This window comes from Onychostoma macrolepis, chromosome 18, assembly GCF_012432095.1.
Source record: "Onychostoma macrolepis isolate SWU-2019 chromosome 18, ASM1243209v1, whole genome shotgun sequence".
NCBI classification, from domain to species: domain Eukaryota; kingdom Metazoa; phylum Chordata; class Actinopteri; order Cypriniformes; family Cyprinidae; genus Onychostoma; species Onychostoma macrolepis.
Window position 1 is genome coordinate 1,272,681 of NC_081172.1, and position 22,469 is coordinate 1,295,149.

The window sequence follows — 22,469 nt, forward strand, 5'->3', positions numbered from 1 at the left end:
CCTGTATGTTGTGTCAAATTCACATTTATGAACTGAAATTCAGCCAGTTCTTCAATTCTGAATTTTCCTCAGCCCTGCTTTTCACCGACAATTCAAGTCCTCATGGATCGACTCAAATCCTGCCCTACATTTGTCTCACTCAGTATCATATTTCACTCAGAAATTCATGACATTATAGAAGTGAAACGAGTTTGTGAACGTGGTTTCATGTTGAAGGCCGTGACAGAAGCGCCTCTGTGCGCAGATGAAAGAGAGAAACTCTGGGGATCTTCTCTAGCGATTCCAGATTCTCCTTTGAAAGCTGAAAGCTTCTCTCCTGACCTCTTTGTTGAAATATCTGGTGTTTTAACACAACACTTTAAATGTGCAAGACTTACGTCACTCTACAACACACACACACCTATGAACTAACAAAAACTGCTGCAGAATGTGACTAGTTTGATGCACTAAACAAATAACGAGTTAAAACACACAATTTCTGGTTTTCTATCATGTTAGAGTTCAGTTCATCAGATTGTAGTGATTAGTTGTGTAAGTGAACACAAACATCACAGAAACCGTATGCATACGTTATGTGTCATTTTTCTGCTTGTTTGTACAAAATATGATTTTGAATGAGACAAAAATTTGGATTTAATCAGAAATTGGTGGTGAAAATGTTTCTTTGACAAACGGTTCATCCAAAAATGAAAATCAGCTGAAAATATCCTCACCCTCAGGCCATCCAAGATTAAGATGAGTTTGTTTCTTCATCAGGTTTGTAGAAATGTGTCTCTGCATCAGTGTCTCAGCAATGGATGCTCTGCAGTGAATGGGTGCCGTCAGAATGAGAGTCTGATAAAAACATCACAATAATCCACACCACTCCAGTCCATCAGTTAACATCTGGAGAAGACAAAAGCTGAGACACATCCAGCATTAATTTCACTGGAGGAAGCGTTATTATGGATTATGGACGCTTATTTTAATGAAAAAACATCTTAATGATGTATTTGTTTCTTACAAACACAGCTTTTGTCTTCTTAAGTTGTTAATTGACGGACTGGAGTACTTGTGGAACTCGTCTACATCTTGAATGAGGACATTTTTAGCAAATTTTCATTTTTGGGTGAACTCTTCCTTTAATGACTGCATCAATCATTGATTAGCGGAGAGCTTTAATGATCCATGTTATTAGATGAACTTGCTCTGATTACGTCGATGAAATCATGTAACAGATTTGTATTCTTTATTGATTTTTTTCATGCTGCTGTATTATTAAATCATCAACTAATGTTATGTTTTATATATATTCTCAGTTTGTTATTTGACATCAAGTCTCTCCATCTATACATCTATACATGGTTTTTACATGTGGTTCACATGTGTCTCAGGTAAAGTCAAGTCACTTTTATTTATACAGGGCTTTTAACAATACGGGTTGTGTATAAGCAGCTTTACAGTCTCAAGTGTGCCGTGTGACTCTCCATCACTCGCTCGGAGTTTGATCTCGCTGATTTTATGCCGCCCTCTGAATTACACAGAAACGAGATGATGACGGGATGTAAATAACAGGCTGCGATCACACATTTCATCTTGTATTTATGGAAACTATGCTCTTGGAAATAACATAAATCAAAAGGGAAACGTGGAGGATTGTAAAGCGTAACGGGCCGCTGGAGGAAGAGCTGCTTTACTGTCAAACTCAATGACAGCATGAAATTCAACCTTGTTACATTTTGTTTTACAAAATTCATCAATGATGCATTAAATTGATCAAAAGTGACATTAAAAACATTTATGTAGCAAAAGATTTCCACTTCAAATAAATGCTGTTCTTTTGAACTTTCTCTATTTATCTGTGAATCCTGAAAAATGAAATATATCACAGTTTCCACAAAAATATTGCGCAGCACAACTGTTTTCAACATTGATAATAATCAGAAATGTTTAGAATGCATATTAGAATGATTTCGGAAGATCACGTGACACTGAAAACTGGAGTAATGATGCTGAAAATTCAGCTGCGCATCACAGAAATAAATTACATTTGAACAGATATTCACATAGAAAACAGCTGTTTTAAATTGCAAAAATATTTCATATTTTTACTGTATTTTTGATTAAATAAATGCAGCCTTGTTGAGCAAAAGATACTGTATTTACTGTAATCTACACAAGGCCTACAACACATTTAAACTTTATAAAGCTGCTTTAAACTTTCAGGAAAGACTGTCGAGCTGACATTTAAAGTTCGTCTTGAACATCAGAATATGGAGCATTTTATTTGATCATAAATGAACCGTTCAAATGTAAAACATCAGAGCCTGAAAATAGACTCTGAGCTTTGAAACGAAACACGAGGGCAAAAGTGAAGGAGAGAAGAAACTTTACAGAGGAATGAAGCTGTTGATTTGCCCTTCAGCTCAGTCATCTGGAGACGGCGTCGGTAATTATGTAAACGCCGCTCAGATGTTTGCTGGGAACTGAACGCTTCTTCATTCACCTCTAATCCGTCGTCTTCCTCCGCATCCCTGGTTTTAATTATCTCTGGCTCTCTCTATCTCTCATCGACGCTTCCTAAACTGACATCAATACCGTGCAACACCTGGCCTGCTGCAATGGAGACATAACCTGTGACAACAGAGGCCCTCGTGTCGTATTTCTCCTGATTGGATATTGATTACGCTTTTGCGACACATAATAGGATAAAAGCTTTTGTGTGGCTTCGCTCAGCTTCAGATCACCTTTTATTTACAAGCTCTTTTTATTCATGAGATCATGTGTGTCCAGAGCTGCACGACAGTAAAACATCGTGAGAGCAGAGCGTTAAAGTCTCATGTTAAATTTTGAGTTTGGAATAATTAAGATGTTTTGCTCACCAAGGCTGCACTTATTTGATCAGTATACAGTAAAACAATAAATTATTTTTGCAATTTAAAACAGCTGTTTGAATATCTGTTAAACTGTAATTTATTTCTGTGATGTGCAGCTGTATTTTCAGCATCATTACTCAAGTCTTCAGTGTCACATGATCTTCAGAAATCATTCTAATATGCTGATTTGCTGCTCAACAAACATTTCTGATTATTATCAATGTTGAAAACAGCTGTGCTGCACAATATTTTTTGTGGAAACTGATACATTTTATTTTTCAGGATTCACAGATGAACAGAAAGTTATGATCACAGAAATCAATTACATTTGAACAGAATCACATAAAACAGCTATTTTAAATTGTAATAATATTTCACAGTTTTTACTGTATTTTTGATCAAATAAATGCAGCCTTGGTGAGCAGAAGAAACTTCACGTAGCGTACGTTGACATGATATAATTAAATTATATTGTCCGTGATTACAAACACAAACTGCTCAATTTATCAAGACACCAAATTCTGCGATCAAAAGTCAGAGATCTGAATATGAACTCATCATCAGATCTGCTGCACATTCATTTTGAGGGTGATGAATGATAACAGAATATTCATTTTGACTGAAGGACCTGAGACCCCAGATCTAGGAAAGAGAGATAAAATGATCCTGAAACGTGACAAAGTTTGGTACATTTATAACAAATCACACATGGACTGAGTTATGTTTAATATTCATAAGCAAATCTACCGTAAATCTCTCACGTTTCTGCATCGAGTGCGACTGAGTTCCGCACACAGACATGAGCTGAGGAGCTCTGAATGCTTGACAAGCTTTCGTCTCTCGCTGAAGTTTCTACACCTGGAGGACGAGAACGCTCAGCTGTCACTCGTCTCGGTCTGAAGTGTGTGTGTGTGTGTGTGTGTGAGACTCAAACGCACACACACACACACCTGTACATAGATATAGATATATATGTGTTTTTTTTCCCCCCCCTTTTTGAGAGTAATATTTTATTTATTTTTTTGGTATATTCACCAAACGTAGGTGTGATTTGTTTTGTTTTGTGTGTGTGTTTTATTTCTAAATATTTACTATATACAATAAACATTTTTTTTGTAACCACATGCACTGGACACTGTGTTCTCCATTTTTTGATGTAGTGTCTAATGAATGATCTGTCGTGCGTACACTAGTATTGACTAATATGTGTATATCTATTTTGTCTTGAAATATTGAGTTTATCTCGGAGTTCTGACTTTTGTCTCATAATATTTATTTCATAATTCTGACTTTTTTCATGTAATTGTGAGTTTATACCTCATAATTCTGACTTTTGTCTCGTAATATTTATTTCATGATTCTGACTTTTTTCCTGTAATTGTGTTTATATCTCATTATTATGAATTTTTTCCTTTAATTTTGAGTTTATATCTCATAATTCTGACTTTTGTCTTGAAATATTGAGTTTATCTCATAGTTCTGACTTTTGTCTCGTAATTTCACATTTATCTCAGAATTCTGACTTTTTTCCCTGTAATCGTGAGTTTATATTTCAAAATAATGACTTTTGTCTCGTAATATTGAGTTTATTTCATAATTCTGACTTTTTTCCTGTAATTGTGTTTACATCTCATAATTCTGACATTTTCCCCCATAATTGTGTTTATATTTCATAATTCTGACTTTTGTCAGACTACTGTATATGGGGTAAGCTGTGAACAGAAATTAATAAAAAAAAAAATTAAACTGTAATACGTGTGACAACATGCCCCGAGCTGACAAAAAAACTCTCCTGAGAACAGAGGTCATTATACAGCTTGGCAGAATGTGTCTGTGTGGTTTTTATTAACATTCATTTTAGAAAGAAAACATGAATCTCAGTTCTGACTGTGATCCAGACCTGCTGATTATTATAATGTTAAACACGTAAGAACCTGCTTTGCATTATGAAACATTAATATAAACATATAATCCCTGTTCAAATGCTGAGCCGAGAGAGTTTTCTGATACAAAAAAACAAAAACATTTTATTTGAATTAATTCACCCCCCACATCCCATTAATTATTTATTATTTGCCCTTTTTAAATGATTTGCTATTCAGATGCACTTAACACCATTATCTCAATTAATACAGCCACACGTGCTGCTAATGCATCTTCTGTTGGACTCAAAGAGACTGAGAGGAGAATGAAGCAGAGGCGAGCTGGTCTACAGGACTGTGCTTTATTTAGAGTCTAAGCAGAATATCATCGTCTAGAGCTACAGAGATCATGAGCAGGGAGGGAAACCCAGACTATCTTACAGCTCTGATTCAACAGAACAGCATGAGCAAAAGGCTTGTGTCTCTTCAAGTAAACGTGTTTCTTTCAAAGAGTCGAAAGAGATTTCATTGCAACCCAACAGAGGTTTTTCTGTAAATGAATTGACCGCCGTCCTGATGCATCGAACGAAAGATTAGAAAAGCATGAGAGAATTTCAAAAAGAAGCCATGAATGTTGTGGTCTCGGTGTGGAATCATGGGAAAAAAAGCGTTTGTGTCCAGCTCCTTGTGTCAGTTTGGTCCAAACCAGCTTTAGGCAGAAAACGAGAGACGTGAGCATCTTCACACTTCATTCATGCTTATTCAATAACAGCTCAAAGGAATAATTCACCCCAAAAATGTCATTATTTTCTCACTCACAAACCTGTATTACAGTCTTTCTTTTGTTGAACACAAAAGGTATGAAGATCGTTTTGCAGTTGTGTTCCAATGAAGAAACAACAGCATATGGGTTTGGAACACATGCCATTTTTGCCAGAACTGTTTTTTAAGGTAATTATCGCATTGAAATGATCCCTCATTAATATTCTTTGTATGGAAGCCCAATTCCGCCAAGGAATAAAAATATTAAATTCATATTGTGACTTTTTATCTTGAGTTTACATCTCAAAATTCTGACTTTATATCTCACAAATCTGACTTTTTCCCCTCATAGTTCTGAATTTTTCCCCTGTAATTGTGTTTATATCTCATAATTCTAACTTTTCTCTCATAATTGTGAGTACATATCTCACAATTTTGACTTTGTTCTCATAATGACTTTTTTCTCATAATTGTTTATATCTCATAATTTTGATTTAGTCTCATCATTTTCTCATAATTATGACTTTTTCTCATAATTGTGAGTTTATATCTCATAATAGTAATAAAAAAACTTGCTACATGTACTGTGGTAGGCTAACTGAGACTTGTCATAACATTTGCATATTATTGCTTTTGATCGCTTCTATTGTCATCATTTGTAAGCGTCTGCTAAATTACTAAATGTGATGTAAATGTAATTCTGACCTTTGTCTCATAATTTCGCATTTATATCTCCTAATTCAGACTTTTGTCTCATAATATTGAGTTTATCTCATAATTCTGACTTATTTCCTGTAATTGTGAGTTTATATCTCATTATTCAGACATTTCCCCTCATTATTGTGAGTTTGTCTCATAATTCTGACTTATTTCAGAACAGCAAGATATAAACTCAAAATTGAGCGAAAAAAAAAATCTGAAGTTTGAGATAAAAAGTCACAATACATTTTTTAAATTTGTTTTATTCTGTGACGGAAACATTCTTCCATATCTAGAGATATTTTGAAGCTTCATTCATTGTCAGAGGCCTAGCATATTCAAAAACCTCCTCACAGTTCATTTAATTTGAATAAACGGTGAATATGAGCAAAAACAAATAATCAAAAAATAAGACATGCAATAATGAGAATACAGTTTCAAGGCAAATATCTGGTATCAAAAAAATTCCAAAAGATGACACATCTTTAGAAACCAGCAGGTGTTTACAGAATCAAGACCATTGAAGTAAATGAAGTAAATCATGAGCCTCAAACATCATTCTCTAATGTACACAGCTGTAGAAATGGTGCTTACGTTCACATTACAATACTCTTAAAATCTTATAACGCTCTAGGGAGGAAGTGATGTCATCACACGACATTCCAATCAAAACCCAGTGACGCTGGCGATTCAGAAACCCTCAGCTTTGACATAAAAAAATGTAATCAAAGAAAAAAAACACAAGCATTTGCTAACATGAATAAGTCATTGTAATATTAGTGCTTCAAAGACACAAGTAATATTTTTTTTCTACAGTACAGTACTCCTCATAAATACTTTTATAGCTTTCGTCTCTTAAACTCAGTGAATATATTAATTGCCCCCGTTCTATTGTCTGTATTGATGTAGTAATAAAATCACTGAATGTAATAATTTATAAAATGTATGGCAACACACAAATATTCCTATCTGAAAATAAAAAATAAACATTTATGAACAATAAATAATAGTTTATGCTAATCGGGTACAAATAATAATACAGGAAACATGAGGTATTAGGTCCAAAATCATATGAATTTCACTCAAGCTTTAGCATGATGTCAAAAATACATGATTTCAATAATATATCATTATTGTTTTGCATTGCAGTTATGAGAACTTTGGAAATAAATGTATTTGTCATGAAAATAATGCAAAAAAATAAAATAAAATCGCCATAATCCTAAAAATAGGCTTCGTTTTCTTTAGTAAATTCACTTTCATGGCGAAATATGACAGACATGAGACACTGACGACACGTGTGTCGAACAGCTCGTTCCCTGCACCCTTGACCTCCTAGTGGACCAAACTCGCTGCTATTCATTCACACGTCCATAATCTCTAAATATGCTCATGGAAACGTCAACGGAACTCGCAGAAGGGTAGAAAAGCGTAAAAACTAACTAGATTCGCTCAGCACTGAACCTGGAATAAATACAGAAAAATCAGTCAAAATGACCAGGGAGCAAAGTCAAAAGTTACCCAAACCCCGCCCCCACCCCCGACGCCCCGCCCACCCTCGCCCTAGCCCCGCCCCTCCACCCTGTGCTACGATCTATTCTGATTATATTAACAACACGCTGGACGAAGCTAAGCTAATGGAGCGAATTCTCTAGTGTTCGCTAGCTATCTTGTTTTTAAAACATGACAGAATAAAAAAACAATTGCCTTTTTTGCTTTGCTTTGCTTTGAATCGTAGCTTTATCAGACATGATTGCACATTTTCTGGCTGCTTTTGTCTTCCTCTAGGCTTCTGCAGGAAGTTCAAAACATGCTCGGATGCGTTTAGCGCCATGATGAAGCAGTTTCTGTCGCGTCTTAAAGGCTCGGTCGACATGTCAGGTGCCCAAGAGGATCCACAAACCATGACATCATTGAATCTGATGCCCTGAGAGTTAAAAAAGATCTGTGGCCTTTCAGGTTTTGCGCCTGCATGTGTTCCCAATGCTCTCTACATCTCGTTTCCGCTTGCTATTAAGCGACATCTCACCCCATCCGCAAAAAATAACTATTAAACGAGGATAATTCATTTTTTCCCTGTCTAAAATGGTTCGTTTCATTATTTCTTGACTTGTAGTCAATTACATTTGACTTCCTTCTCTTGACAATCACAGCTATTTTCGGGGAGAGTTGAGCTCGAGGGCATCCACTCTTCGCTCTGGAACGTTCTTCACTTCTGTGGCCTCTTAACGAACCCCAAACGGCCGCTTAACGAACGCCAGAGCAACACGGATCCGCCTGTGAATAGAGACGAGCTCGAATGCAAATGAATGGACGAAGCTGACAGAAACACGACGAACTGGAGCTCGTTTTGTGTTCTTCACACCTACATTCATCTTCATCTACTAAAATGATTTTCTTACTTAGTATTTTTGTCTTGTTTTCTAAATATTCTTAAATCAAGATAAATTTACTTGAGAAGCATAATGACATAAGATACTAAGTTTTGTTTTCTGGAAAAAAGTATATAAAGCAATTATATCAAAATATCGAAATTTTGTTAGTTTTTTTTTGCTTAAAACAATTAAAAAAAAAAATTGACAAATATTGTTGTCCTTTAGAATTTACATTATTATTTTGACCCCATGTATTGCTTTCTTGTTTTAAGCAAAAAGTAAAATTCTGATACTTTTTTCCCTATAAAACAATATCTGAAGACATTTAGCTTCTAATGCAAATGCATCTTGATTCAAGAATGTTTAGATATTAACTTATATCTTTTTTTTTTGCAGTGTACTCATGATTTCTGTCTTGTCTTTCAGTACAAATATCTAAACATTCATAAATTAAGACACATTAACTTGAGAAGCAAAATGACTTGAGATATTACGTCTTTTTTTAATTTATCAAAATGTTGTTAGATTTTGCTTAAAAAAAACTAAATTCAAAGGGAAAAGAAGATTATTTTTCTTGTCCCATTGTTTCTCATTTTAAGCAAAAACTCACTTAATTTTAATATATATTTTACAGAAAACAAGACTTAATATCTTGTTATTTTGTTTCTCAAGTAAATGGGTCTTGATTGAAGATTGTTTAGATATTTGTTCTGGAAAACAAGACAAAAAATAATATATATATATATATTTTTTTTTGCAGTGAGGTATTAATATCTAAACATTCTTAAACTGAGATACATTTGTTAAGATGCAAAATCATATTAAGATATTATGTATCAAATTGAATGAGTCAAGAAAAATAATTCTGTCTCCCTTTGAATTAAGATTATTTTTCTGATCCCATTGGCAGATATTTTTTCTTGTTTTGAGTTTAAACTAAATTTTGATACAGTTTTCAGACTTAATGTCATTTTGCATTTCAAGTAAATGCATCTTGATTAATAATGTTTAGATATTTTGTACTGGAAAACAAGACAAAAATACTGAGATATTCTTATTTTTGCAGTGTTGGCACTGAGACAGATAATAATAAGCACTTTCTCTCATTTATTTCTGCTATTCCTGATTGTGAGGCGTTTATACACTCAAGCGTACAGATGTGGAAAACTTTCCCAAACCCTTTATGCTCCACTGAACTCACTCTGAATGTAAGTGAAGGTGAACAGACGACGCTTGATTTAACGCTGATATATTTAGCATGATCTTCTGCTCTGTTGTGGCTACAGATATATGGCACTTTAACCCAGACGCCCGGCAGGGGTTCTGGCCTCGTTTCTACAGACCAAACCTCACTGAAAACAGCATCTATTCTAGAAAAACTAGACAGTACAATGGATGAAATGTACTGCAAAATACTGTGCTTTAGCAAACGATTTCAGTGCTTCAGAATCATCCGTGTGCTTTGCTGATGTGTCTGTTTTTCGAATACAAGTAGGTGTTTTATCAAAATAAAAACTGTGGATGTATGAATAAAAATGAGCACAATAATGGATTCTAAAGTGAAACACTTGAGAAATTTCATTTGGCACTTCTCAGGGTTATTACTGAGTAAAACTACAACTATAAAAAAAATGTTATTTGAAATAAAATAAATGTTAACTGAAACAAAGTAAAAAAAAAAAAAAAAATTAGTTTAAGTTGAAGTGCTAAAATAAGCTGCAAAAAAATATTTTCTTACTTAGCATTTTTGGTCTTGTTTTCCAGCACAAATATCTAAACATTATTAAATAAAGACATTTACTTGAAAAGCAAAATGAAAAGATTTTGTTTTCTGAAAAACGTATCAAAATTAAGTATATATTCACTTAAAAAGAGAAAAAAATACCTGCCAATGGAAAATAAATAAATAAATAAATATATATATATATAATAAACAACTCACAAAATGTAGTTCTAGATAATCAAGTAAATGTAGATTTATTTAAGAACGTTTGATATTTGTACTAAAAACAAGACAAAAATCAGTCATCATTTTTTTAAAACTAAAACTGGAACTAAGACAAAAAATATGACAAAAACAACAAAAATCTTAAATTAAATTGAAAACGTAAAAATCTAATTCAAAATATTGGCAAACGGTAGAATAACACTGGAACTTCTTAAACCTTTTCTTACAAACTAATCTTCAGTTTCATGAAGGACAGGACGAGTTTCTGGGACGGGAATTTGTCAGATATATTCATACAAAATGATAATGCAGACAGAAAGACCCTCACATGAAACACATCAGCAGGTTTTTAACTGTAACTAGTGCAAATTGTTATGATTAAGAAACGTTTTCCAGCAAGCGGCTTCATCAGCGCAGGACGGAGTAAATAAAACACAATTGGAATCAGAATAATGCAGTGAAATGATTGTAGGGAGATGGATATTCTCACAATAGCGTTTGATGATGCACGCATGGGCAGGCCGTTCCCTCATCAGTGTCTGTGCATCCACAGCGTTCAAGCGCAGGCAGCATGGCAGAATTGCATGGTTTTGGTCCTTTGGGATCCTGGAGGGAGCGTCTTTTTAAAGGATAAACGTCTCGTATGCTGGCATGAAGGTTTAGAGGTCAGGTTTGGTCTCTGAGACCCAGATTCGCACGCAGTCCATGACCAGATAAAGACCTGCCCATTGAGAGACGCTCACTATTTCTGATTTCTGAATATCTACTGTACACACAGAAGAGGAACATCTGTTACAAAGATGGCAATGAATCTCTGGTGGTCAAATCTTGAGGTGAATGCTTGTTTTTAAGGCCTGGTCATGAAATGAAAACAGACACAAAAACATCAGTAGGTTGGAAACGGATGCCGTATTTCTAAACGTATGGAAACGGTTGAGCTTCATCATAAAGTAAGCTAGCCACGTCAGGCTTGTGTTTTAATAGTTTTCTCAATTATTTCTGGTCCAGGTTTGAAGATTAAGCTCATCCAGAACAGATGTGTGAAATCCAAATATATAATGCTGTATGATCTGACAGAATGAAGAACATGCAATCCAATCCAAATAATCTCCTAAATAATTCTCCTTTAAAGTCAACATGAAATCCACACAGACCCATGTTTCTGGACTCATTTTCAAGGAAACGACTTTGCTTCTTTTAGCTCATGTCGTCAAGAGAATCAATTCTTTACGGATAAAATTAGTTTCCGCTTTACTTTTTTTCAAAACAGAAGGTTTCAAATGCAGGTTTCATGTTGACTAAATAAATATATTGGTAACACTTTACCTGAAGACTTTATGTACTGTATAATGCATTAAAATGTATTTTAATGCATTAATTATGGCTTGTAATGCACCTTATAATGCATAGTATTATCTCATAAGTCATGGCAACTTATGTTTTTACATTACTTTAACTCATCAAAACAAGTTCCAAAATCAACTTTCAAAGTTTCACATTCCAAATTTTTTAATTAGGTTATATAAAATTTGGACTTTTCCTAAAAGTCAGTTTAATTTAATTTAAGTTGAAATTATTTGTACAACCAAGGTGATTATACCTAAAAATTTTAAGGCAGCAACTGAACTTAAGTTTTTAAGTTGAAATAGGTGGATTTTGTTTTTAAAAAGCGTAGTTATATTATTAAATATTTATTGTTACTCCTTTAGATAGTACAACACATTGCAACATCTGTAAATATTATAATGCATTGCTATATTTATGAAAATACATACACTGCAAAAAAATTATTTTCTTCCTTAGTATTTTAGTCTTGTTTTCAAGGATAAATTTCAACAGATTCTTGAATCAGGATGCATTTAGTAAAATTACTTAAGATGTTTGTCTTGTTTCCTGAAAAAATTATCCAAATTTAGTTAGTTTTTGCTTAAAACAAGCAAAAATATCTGCCAATGGGGTAAGAAAAATAATCTTAATTCCAAGGCTTTTCTTACCCCATTGGCAGATATTTTTACTTCTATTAAGCAAAAACTAACAAAATATTTTCAGAAAACAAGACATAATATCTTAAGTCATTTTACTCGTCAAGTAAATGCATCCTGATTCAAGAATTTGTAGATATTTATATGAGAAGACAAGACAAAAATACTAAGGAAGAAAATAATTTTATAACATACGTATCTATATAATTAATGCATTATACATAAAGGCTTCAAGTAAAGTGTTACACTGCAAAAAAAATTATTTTCTTACTTTTTATTCTAGAAAACAAGACAAAAATACTGAAAATTCTTGAATCAAGATGAATTTACTTTACAAGTAAAATGACTTAAGATATTACGTCTTATTTTCTGAAAAAAAAAAAAAAAATTATGTTAGTTTTTGCTTAAAACAAGCAAAAATATCTGCCGATGGGGCAAGAAAAATAATCTTGTTTAGCCTTTGAATTAAGATTATTTTTCTTACCCCATCGGCAGATATTTTTGCTTGTTTTAAGCAAAAGGCTTACAAAATTTTGATCATTTTTTCAGAAAGCAAAACTTGACATCTTAAGTCATTTTACTTGTCAAGTAAATGCATCTTGATTCAAAATTTTAGATATTTATACTAGAAAACAAGACAAAAATACTAAGTAAGAAATGATTTTTTGCAGTGTACCAACCGAGCGTAACTGTGGCTTGCGTGAATGTGAGCGATATGATCAGTTCATCTGATTACAGCTAGATTTCCACTGGATTTCAGCACAGATCACGTCTGATAGATGTGCAGCGAGATCACAAGCGTCAATCAAAAACATTTTGTGGTTCATTTGGCAGTTTTTGTAGCTATCGACCTCCTCGTCCTCCTCCGTTTCGTCTCATTAAAGTCTGAAGTTCAGAGACGAGCGACGTCCGATCTTTCTCTCCGAGTACAAAAAAGCCACGTCCGATCGTCTGTGGATTGTCACACGAACACAAAGGCTTCTGGGATACCGGATCTGTTCCGCTTGTCTCTCCGTCGAATGGTGGAATGAAGAAAGAGCGCGACACGATGAACGATACGATCCAGCGGCCGGAAAGCTTTCTGCACATCTTCCTTCCTTCTGTACAAGTTCAAGTATTATCTTCGCTAATAAAAATAAATACAAAACATGAAAAATGAGCAACTCTACTCCTATATTCTACATTTCTAATCTACGTCGGTGCAAGAAACAGCTACCAGAGCAAACGTTTTGGCCGCCTGACCTACAGATTTACGTTCTTCTACTGTTAACATTAGTAATCGTTATACTTGCAGCTACAAGGTAAGAGTTTTTGATTTTTTAAATATATATATATTTATATCTTTTAAAAAGCGTGTAGTCCTTTGGTCCCTATTTTCTAAGGAATGATGCATGTAGATATTCCTGGATTCTCGTCCAGAGCGCAGATCACGCGATACCAGTGTAGGCACGAAAACCAAAAATGGCAGCAGGCTGGTGTGTGTGTGTGTGTGTGTGTGTGTGTGTGTGTGGAGATCAATACATTTACATGAGGATTTCAACAGAGTTTTGTGTGCATGTAAAGGCGAGGGTATTCTGAAGGTCTCAGCAGACGTGTGTGTGTGTGTGTGTGTGTGTGTGTTTATGCATGCTTTGAGCATAATGTGTTCATAAAGGTTTTTTTTTTTTTCTCAATCTCATCTAAAAAAAACAGCAGCAAAAAAGTCGGTCTCTGCAAAATGCAAAAAAAGCATCCTGCAAATGCCGAAGCGAAAAAAGAAGAAAGTTGGCAGAAAAAAATCCTCCAGTTTTTCCAGCTCTCAGTGATTTTCCGGCAAAACCCAGGGACCGCTCGCCTCCCGTGATATGTAGCTGAGCAAAAGTCTTTTGATACTGCACTTGTGGAAATAAGGGGTCGTAGTCCTTCATCCTGACAGAGAGAAAGAGAGAGAGAGACAGGAGAGAAGAAGTTGAAGACAGCGCTGGAGATTGTAGCAGCTCTAAACACTGATCCACATCATCCCTTCATCATTTACCATACATTTATACATTTAGTCATTTAGCTTTCATCCAAAGCAACTTACAAATGAGGACAATGGAAGCAATCAGAATCAACAAAAGAGCAATGATATGCAAGTGCTATATATATATATATATATATATATATATATATATATATATATATATATAAACCCTACAGACATATGTCCATAAAAACATTTGTAGCTTGTATTCCAGCCCAAAAATCAAATAAATTATATTATGCATTAACAAAAACAAGTATATTTTTATGATCATTCAGATTTTTTTGCATTCCTTTCCATTTGCATGACTTTTAAAGCATTACAAAGGATTTTTAATGCATTTGACTAAAAATTGCATTAAAAAACAGCATACAAGCAGTACTACAAATACTAAAATGTACATATAAACACTTAACATACTTTATGAAATGCATAAATACCATAAAATACAGATTTTAAATATTTGACCATTTAATGTTTTGTTTGTTTGTTCATTTATTTATTTTATTGTATTTTTTATTTTTGCATTACAGCAATTAAAAAAAAAAAAGATCTGATGAATACAGGAGGAAATGACCTAAATTGTCATGAAAATCATGTAAAACAATGCAGAGACTTTGCTAATCTATCAGATTTTTTTGCATTATGTGACATTAATTTAAATTTTCAGGACAAAATAAACAATAAAAATCAACAAATTTGATGTTTTACTTTGGAGTTTGTGTGTAATGCTAATTATTTTCATGGCTGATTAAAAATTGCATTTAAAAAAACAGCACACAACCAGTACAACAAATACTATCATGTACATATAAATAATATATATTATAAAATTGTACATTAATTTGACTATTTAAATAATATTTTATTGATTATTTTGCAATACAGTAATAAAAATTTAGATTGTTTTTACATATGAATTTGAAAGGAAATGTTCTTAATTGTCATGAAAATAATGTAGAACAATGTAGAAAAATGAATGGTGCTGTTTACAGTATTTATTTATTTAATATATTATATTTTAAAATTGAAATATATGTAACTTTCTTTCAATTTAGGGGTGAGACATATTTAACCATTTAACTAACTTTATATTGTTTATATTATATTTATTTATTTGCATTACAGTAATAAAAAAAAAAAAAGATTTTTCTTAGATGTAAATTTGGGAGGAAATGTGTTTCTAATTGTCACGAAAATAATGCAAATCAGTGCATTAAATGCATTAAATGATGACAATGCAATGCAATTTAAATGATCCTAAAATAGGCTTTTAATATATTTTAATGTGTTTATTTTTAAATTTAAATATGTTTACTTTGATTTTGGGGTGGGATATATGTTAGCCAGACAGGTTTCATTACATTCATCTAACAGCTCTGAGAGTTTAACATCTTAAAAAGCCAAATCTTGCGGTCTAGATGGAAGTGAAATGGCTTGTAAACGTGTTTTCTGGGACAGAAGCTCGTCTGTTTGTGTCCAGCGAGCTTATTTACAATAATGTGACCCTTATGTGTGACACTGAACAACCAAGACCATCAACAACCACCGCCATCCTTACTGAGATCTCCGACAGCATCTTCTAACATAAACTGATGGATCTGAACGAGGCAAAACCTCTAAACCTACACAACGGAAAAATCTGTGATAATATATTATGCAAAAAGTAACCAGCAACTACAAGACAGAAGCAACGGAAGCAGCAACATGATGTTAAAGAAACGTTTCCAGGTCATTTTCCTGTCAGTAACAATGCAACACAATCGTAGATGATCAGAAGAGGTCTGGTGTTTAATATACAGATAAAGTGATCAACTAAATCTTGAGTCTCTCAGCATAGTCTCTCACATTTCCAGCAGCTAAGATACACAAATTTTAGGTGATAAGAATAAGCTAAAAGATGTCAGTATGCTCATTATTGTCTCTCGTGTCATATGTTTTATGAACTGCAATAATAGAATATTTAAAGACAGTGTGTCTGAGCTGATTAAAGCATCTTCAACATAAAGCTCAATCAAGCAGAAATTCAATCATCCAATGCAAACAGTGATTTACAGTTCAATCCAGCAGCAATAATTAATATACATGCATTATCACTTACTGCTTTAAAAACTACAGATAGAGCAATCAGATTTAATGCAACTTTTTAAAAAATGTTAAATTACACTGACTACAAGCAAAACTGCATTGCAAAACATTTTAGTATTTTTTTTTGTTGTAAAATTTGTATTTTTGTAAGCAAAATGACTTAAAATATTCAAATGCATCAAAATTAAGCGAGTTTAAGCTTAAAACAAGAAAAATCATCTATTATTTTTCAAATAAAAAAATTGGTAAAAAAAAAAAGTAAATAATTAAAAAAACAAATAAATTGAAAATAAATGGGAAAAAATTACAAAAATAATAAAACAAAATAAAATTCAATTAAATAGAAAAAAAAATGAAATAATGGAAAAAGAATAATGGATAAAAATAATGAAACAATAAAAATTTAATTTAATGCAACTTTTTAAAAAATGTTGAATTACACTGACTACAAGCAAAACTGCATTGCAAAACATTTTGGTAACACTTTACAATAAGGTGTCATTTGTTAACATTAGTTAATGTATTAACTAACATGAACAAACAATGATCAATATATTTAGTACACTATTTATTCATCTTTGTTAACGTTAGTTAATAAAAATACAGTTGTTCATTGTTAGTTCACAGTGCATTAACTAATGTTAACGGTAACACTTTACAATAAGGTGTCATTTATTAACATTAGTTAATGTATTAACTAACATGAACAAACAATGAACAATGCATTTATTACACTATTTATTAATCTTTGTTGATGTTATTTAATGAAAATACAGTTGTTCATTGTTTATTCATGTTAGTTCACAGTGCATTACCTAATGTTAACAAACACAACTTGTGATTTTAATAAATCATTAGTAAATGCTGAAATTAACATTAACTAAGATTAATAAATGCTGTAGAAGTATTGTTCATTCTTAGTTCATGTTTACTAATGTTGTTAACTAATGTTAACTAATGTTAACTAATGAACCTTATTGTAAAGTGTTACCGTTTTTACAGTGAATTTCAGAGATGTCGTCCTGATGAAGCCATATGAGAAAAGCTAAAGGTCTTCACTCGATTCATAAACAATACTGTTTTTCACCATTAGAGACAGCAATTTAAAGAAAAATGAAGCAACACGATCAAGCCTTCAAAACCTCCAACACACAAAAATACACACCAGAACAAACAGAGAGAAAGAGAGAGAAATATCCACCACATTCAACGAGGAAAAGCACAACAACTCACAGTACGACAGCAATAAAGGGGTTAAAGTTCACAACCCTTCAAAATCACCCAGCTACGGCTACCCAAAGAGACCAGATCCACTGAAACAAGAGAGATATAGAGAGAGAACGTCATGCCACGGTCACAGCAGGGTTTGGACTTACAGCGCTGGACACGAGTGCGTCCCTGATGCAGACAAACATACGAGACAGAGTGGCCCGTCCTGAGCTACCTGAGCCCTGACAAAAACAGAAGAATCACGCCATTCGTCTCGTCAGCTTCACAGGAAGATGGCTTTAGGAATTTAGATGCAGCGGATAAATCAGGACAGATATGCAAAACATTAAGACAAATGTGCACATTAGTACTGTAGGACTTAATGAGTTTGAGTGAGGAAGACAAACAGGTGAATGAGTTCTTGTGTGTTATTTATCCGTCACATTCACCCTCGTGTCGCTCCAAACCCGTATGACTTTACATCTTCAAAGGAACGCGAAAAGAGATGTTTTATGCATTCAACAGCTGAATGCAACACAGCAAGGTTTGAGTAAAACGAGCAAATGAAATGTGAGCGATGCAATGGAGGGGAAAATTTGAGTCCATTTGGGGAAAAAACGGATATAATGGCATAAAATAATGAAATAAAATAAAATGGATAAAATAAAAAGGTAACACTTTACAATAAGGTGTAATTGGTAACATTAGTTAATGTATTAACCAACATGAACAAACAATGAACAATGCATTTATTACAGTATTTATTAAACTTTGTTAACGTTAGTTAATAAAAATAGCCATTCATTGTTTATTCATGTTAGTTCACAGTGCATTAACTAATGTTAACAAACACAACTTGTGATTTTAATAATGCATTAGTAAATGCTGAAATTACCATTAACTAAGTTTAATAATTAATATAGAAGTATTGTTCTTTCTTAGTTCATGTTTACTAATGGTGTTAACTAATGTTAACTAATGAACCTTATTGTAAAGTGTTACCGGGGGTAACACTTTACAATAAGGTTCACGCTTATTATTAAAACATAATAAGTAAATAAATAAATGGAGAAAAAAAAAAAAATTAAACAATAAAATAAAAATAAGTAAATTAATTAAGAAAAAATTGGGTCCGTTTTTTTTCAGCACTTAAAAAAAGTGATGCTCTTTCACAATATTTTTTATTATTTTCCAGTACAAATGTCTAAGCATAAATACAATACATCAAGATACATTCACTTGAGATGCAAAATGACGTAAGATAGAAAGTTTTGTTTTCTGGGAAATTCATCACAATTGTATGTATTTGTATCTCTATGTTTAGATATTTGTACTGAAAAATAAGATAAAATACATCACAAGAACATCACAGAGAACAACAAAGAACATCACAGAATTGTAATAGAGTCACATGAACTACTTTTTGGATGCCTTTTTGGAGTTTGACAGATGTGAATGTAAAAGATCAGTATAAATATTGTTCAGAAAAAAAGTCATACGAGTCTGTAATGACACGAATGTGAGGTGAACCATTCCTAATGCATCACTCTTCAGTCTAGTTTCTCAGATCTCAGCTAGTTTTTACTTACTTTAACACACCTTTCAGCAATTCATCATCGATTCATGAAAATTAATGCAATCTTTAGTTTTAATGGCTTTTAAAGCACACAGTTAACTCCTGCCGCTGTCGTCTCCTGACAGAGAGTCATGTACAGGATTCTCTGAAGCTTTACGCAGCTCTTCCAACATGATCTCATGATAATTCATATGCATTTTACGTAAAATGTGGTTCTACAAAACGTATATTTAAGTTTTTACAGACACTAAAACGTATAATACTGACATATTTACAGCAACTAAACGTACAGATATTTTCATATTTACTGGATCTAAACGTACAAATACTCACGTATTTTCAGCATTTAAACGTATAAATACTGACATATTTACAGCATCTAAACGTACAAATACTTACGTATTTTCAGCATCTAAACGTACAAATACTCACGTATTTTCAGCATCTAAACGTACAAATACTTACGTATTTTCAGCATTTAAACGTACAAATACTTACGTATTTTCAGCATTTAAACGTACAAATATTCATGTATTTTTTAAAATTTAAACGTACAAATACTCACGTATTTTCAGCATTTAAACTTACAAATACTCATGTATTTTTAGAATTTAAACGTACAAATACTCACGTATTTGCAGCATTTAAACGTATAAATACTTACGTATTTACAGCATCTAAACGTACAAATACTCACGTATTTTCAGCATTTAAACGTATAAATACTGACATATTTACAGCATCTAAACGTACAAATACTTTCAAATTTACTGCATCTAAATGTAAAATTCTCACGTATTTTCAGCATTTAAACATACAAACACTCACGTATTTTCAGCATTTAAACGTACAAATACTCACGTTTTCAGCATTTAAACGTACAAATCCTTACGTATTTACAGCATCTAAACGTACAAATGCTTACGTATTTTCAGCATCTAAACGTACAAATACTCACGTATTTTTAGCATCTAAACGTACAAATACTCACGTATTTTCAGCATCTAAACGTACAAATACTTACGTATTTTCAGCATTTAAACGTACAAATACTTACGTATTTTCAGCATTTAAACGTACAAATATTCATGTATTTTTTTTAATTTAAACGTACAAATACTCACGTATTTTCAGCATTTAAACTTACAAATACTCATGTATTTTTAGAATTTAAACGTACAAATACTCACGTATTTTCAGCATTTAAACGTATAAATACTTACGTATTTACAGCATCTAAACGTACAAATACTCACGTATTTTCAGCATTTAAACGTACAAATACTCACGGATTTTCAGCATTTAAACGTACAAATCCTTACATATTTACAGCATCTAAACGTACAAATACTTACGTATTTTCAGCATTTAAACGTAAAAATACTCATGTATTTTTATAAATTTAAACTTACAAATACTCACGTATTTTCAGCATCTAAATGTACAAATACTTATGTATTTACAGCATCTAAACACAAATACTCACGTATTTTCAGCATTTAAACGTACAAATACTTCACGTATTTTCAGCATTTAAACGCATACAAATATTCATGTATTTTTAAAATTTAAGCGTACAAATACTCACGTATTTTCAGCATTTAAACTTACAAATACTCATGTATTTTCAGCATTTAAGCGATACAAATACTCACGTATTTGCAGCATTTAAACGTATAAATACTTACGTATTTACAGCATCTAAACGCGTGCAAATACTCACGTATTTTCAGCATTTAAACGTATAAATACTGACATATTTACAGCATCTAAGCGTACAAATACTTTCAAATTTACTGCATCTAAATGTAAAATTCTCACGTATTTTCAGCATTTAAACATACAAACACTCACGTATTTTCAGCATTTAAACGACAAATACTCACGTTTTCAGCATTTAAACGCACAAATCCTTACGTATTTACAGCATCTAAACGCACAAATGCTTACGTATTTTCAGCATCTAAACGCGTGCAAATACTCACGTATTTTTAGCATCTAAACGTGCAAATACTCACGTATTTTCAGCATCTAAACGTACAAATACTACGTATTTTCAGCATTTAAACGCACAAATACTTACGTATTTTCAGCATTTAAACGTACAAATATTCATGTATTTTTAAAATTTAAACGCACAAATACTCACGTATTTTCAGCATTTAAACTTACAAATACTCACGTATTTTTAGCATCTAAGCATACAAATACTCACGTATTTTCAGCATTTAAACGATAAATACTTACGTATTTACAGCATCTAAACGCATAAATACTCACGTATTTTCAGCATTTAAGCGATACAAATACTCACGGATTTTCAGCATTTAAACGCACAAATCCTTACATATTTACAGCATCTAAACGTACAAATACTTACGTATTTTCAGCATTTAAACGTAAAAATACTCATGTATTTTTAAAATTTAAACTTACAAATACTCACGTATTTTCAGCATCTAAATGTACAAATACTTATGTATTTACAGCATCTAAACACAAATACTCACGTATTTTCAGCATTTAAACGTACAAATACTAACGTATTTACAGCATCTAAACGTACAAATAGTCACGTATTTTCAGCATTTAAACGTAAAAATACTCACGTATTTTTAAAATTTAAACTTACAAATACTCACGTATTTTCAGCATCTAAACGTACAAATACTCACATATTTTCAGCATTTAAACGTACAAATACTTATGTATTTACAGCATCTAAACGTACAAATACTTTCGTATTTACTGCATCTAAATGTAAAATTCTCACGTATTTTCAGCATTTAAACGTACAAACACTCACGTATTTTCAGCATTTAAATGTATAAATACTCACGTATTTTCAGCATTTAAACGTACAAATACTTACGTATTTTCAGCATCTAAACGTACAAATACTCACGTATTTTTAGCATCTAAACGTACAAATACTCACGTATTTTCAGCACCCAAACGTACAAATACTTACGTATTTTCAGCATTTAAAAGTACAAATATTCATGTATTTTTTAAATTTACTTACAAATACTCACGTATTTTTAAAATTTAAACTTACAAATACTCATGTATTTTCAGCATTTAAACTTACAAATACTCACATATTTTCAG

The 22,469-nt window shown here is 32.4% G+C and overlaps 1 protein-coding gene across 3 annotated transcripts in view; it reads right to left on the reverse strand.

Moving 5' to 3' along the window:
• Positions 1-13,103: 13,103 nt before the first annotated feature.
• The window catches only part of celf6 (CUGBP Elav-like family member 6), a 131,558-nt gene continuing 122,192 nt past the window's right edge, over positions 13,104-22,469 (reverse strand). For all 3 annotated transcript variants that reach the window (XM_058752000.1, XM_058751999.1, XM_058751998.1), the window contains one exon: positions 13,104-14,391. The gene's annotated coding sequence lies outside the window, so the exon portion shown is untranslated. The remainder of the gene's footprint in view (positions 14,392-22,469) is intronic.